We start from the raw sequence: 2755 nt of genomic DNA, 5'->3' as shown, positions 1-2755 counted from the left end.
AATGCACTTCAGATCACTTATGTTATTGTAGCATAGCAAATTTACATGTATAACAATCAAAAGAAAGTTATATCACATCAGTAGGGAGCCCAACCACAAAAAAAAAAAAAAAAAAAAAAAAAAAGAATAAGATGCAGAATTTACAAATTAAGTAAAACCTTTTTTATTGGAGGAAAAAATTCATCAATTCAAAACATTTGTACTACAACTTTTAAGTACTTCTGTGTATTCCAAAAGGTGCATGACATTAACTTTCTTCTTTCTTCTAAAACAACGAGAACTCGTTACTGGAAAACTCACCAATACTAACCTATATGATTAGGTAAAACGCAGCTTGTGCTGGGCAAGTGGCATTAGGTACGGTAATAACTACATCTACATCCAAATTTCCATAAATCATTTGTACACTCCAACTCATGAGAAAGAGGGATGTTTCAGAAACCATCATAACCAAATGGAAAAAAGATAAAATAAGAATAAAAACAGTAAGATGCAAACAGCTATAATCCAGTGAGGACCATCACTACCCACCAAAGCAAAAAAAGGTAAACCTTCTTTCTTGAACTTGTGAGGATCCTGGATATATGAAATAAATAAATAAATAAAAACCATGTGAGCTACATTCAATTTGATAGAAACAAAAGATGATAATAAATAAAAACACCCCACTTACACATGATCAACAGCTGCTGATAGTAACAATACCTTTAGCATAAAACAAAATCTTCCATTAGTTTTATACTTCATTTTCTCAACTATTTTAATTACGGGTACAGGTGAAACTTGAAAGGCCTGATATCTTATAATCCGGGATTCAAAGATGTGTGAAGCAAATTATGTGTAATTATATACCACACATACATGAATGATATTTAAGTTGGCAAGTCGAACCATGTTATGAGATTATATAAATTCGATCCGACATTTAATACCTTTTGTGGTACTTTGATCCCTTCTCGCACATTAAGTTAGCTCTAAGCAATAACATTTTGGATTTTTGTGACGGAAAAAGAGATATTTTATTGTGACAGATTTTTCTATATAGCAAACATATTTCTGTCATTTAGTCTACTACTCGGTTAAATATTCTAAGGAACTCTGTCATTTTGTTCTTGAGGTGATTAGGGATTTTGCTTATTTCAAACTTCTTATTCAAAACAGCATGATTTCGATTAAAAATAATCGAATAAGCAGTTTAGATGAGCAACTCCAAACACCATAAAAACGGCTTATTGATGTAACAAAAAAAAAAAACAAGACAGAAGATGATTATAGAACCTGACCTCCATCTCAATGTCATGATGAGACCCTATGCTAGAGTAGCTTCCCTCTCCAGACGCCTGCGTTCTCTCTATAACTATACAACATTAGTGCCGACAATATATACAAACAAAGATAGAAATATATTGTAATTTAAACAACTTATGTGTAAACTTGAACCCATCCAAGGATGTTAAGTTTGATATAAGCAATCTCAAACTGCTTACAAAACACAACTTATTTCAATGTAAAATAAACGAGATAAGCACAGACCCTTATCTCATCCGAACACTCAAACGTGCTTAAAAAACGCAACACAAAGATTGAAATAAGCAACTTCAAACTACTCACTAATCCTGCTAACGAAAAATCAGATAAACAAAGATAAGAAGTTTACCCTTCGTTCCCAATACGGGAGAAAGCAGACAAAGTCATAGACCGGAGAAATCGTTGAAACTAAAACAACATTAAGCCCGGTAAACAGCAAAACCGCAGCCATTGGACGCGTCTTGTGTGGCATCTTTCTTTATGTTTGATATTTAGGCCTCTGCAAGACACATTTCAACAAACTTGTATATTATAATTATTATAAAGTATAAACAGATTTTGGTAATTCAGTAAAAAGTTAGCTCCTTTATTAAGGAAATCATACCCAATCATCAGCATTCACATCCCCACTTATAACTTAAGAGAGGGGGGGGGGGGGGGTTTATTGCACGGACCTCCCGGCCGTTGGAGTGATCCCACTCCACAAGCTAGTACCGTCCCAATACTGCCTGGCGGTGAATACCCTTGGCCCTGAGTTGATTCCGTTTCCTCTGGGAAGAGGTGTGTGGCTTGTGACCATCACTGGAGTCGAACCCGGGTCTCTTGGAAGAGAAAGGGTGGGACTCGCCAACTGGGCTACCCCAGTTGGTTATAACTTAAGTATCACAATATAGTATTTGTTTGGCTATCTGATTACATCCAATGGTTCAGAAATTAGGGCTCTTATTAAAAGATAATAGATATGTTCATCATAAACCCTAAAATTATCAAAACCCTACGAGTTAATAGACAAAAACTAGAGGAAAGCTGAGTCACTTACTGATTGAAATTGGCTCAAAATTAGGGTTTGTTATCTTCAAATAGGAAGTTGGTGATCAATTAACATTTGAAATTCAATGATTTACGGAAGAAGCATTGAGCTCCAAGATGCTGAAACAAACGAAATCAAATAAGAGGTGACTCGTTAATAGTGAAGTTGAAGTAGTTATCAATCTTGGCACAAACGATGAGTTACACGGCTGCAAACGAACCAAACGTTCGGCGAACAGTTCGTGAACCGTTTGGTGGGAAGTTCGTTTGTGTCCGTTCATTTATTAAACAAACGAATACGAACAAGAAATTTCGTTCGTTTAGTTAAATGAACAAACATGAACAAAGGTCGTGTTTGTTCGTTTATGTTCGTGAACGTTCGGTAACGTGTTCGTTTATGTTTGATAGTTCATTAGTT

At 35.2% G+C, this 2755-nt stretch overlaps 1 long non-coding RNA gene across 1 annotated transcript; it reads right to left on the bottom strand.

Moving 5' to 3' along the window:
- Positions 1-318: 318 nt before the first annotated feature.
- On the bottom strand, positions 319-2507 carry LOC110866542. Its single transcript, XR_002551405.2, has 5 exons — positions 2348-2507; positions 1658-1807; positions 1284-1351; positions 674-705; positions 319-576 (listed from the first exon to the last, which is right to left on the bottom strand). It is a non-coding gene; the product is annotated as an uncharacterized LOC110866542 (long non-coding RNA).
- Positions 2508-2755: the final 248 nt, after the last annotated feature.

Source organism: Helianthus annuus, chromosome 1 (assembly GCF_002127325.2).
Source record: "Helianthus annuus cultivar XRQ/B chromosome 1, HanXRQr2.0-SUNRISE, whole genome shotgun sequence".
NCBI lineage: Eukaryota > Viridiplantae > Streptophyta > Magnoliopsida > Asterales > Asteraceae > Helianthus > Helianthus annuus.
Note: the sequence above shows the minus strand (reverse complement) of the source record. Positions and strands in the feature narration are given on the sequence as shown.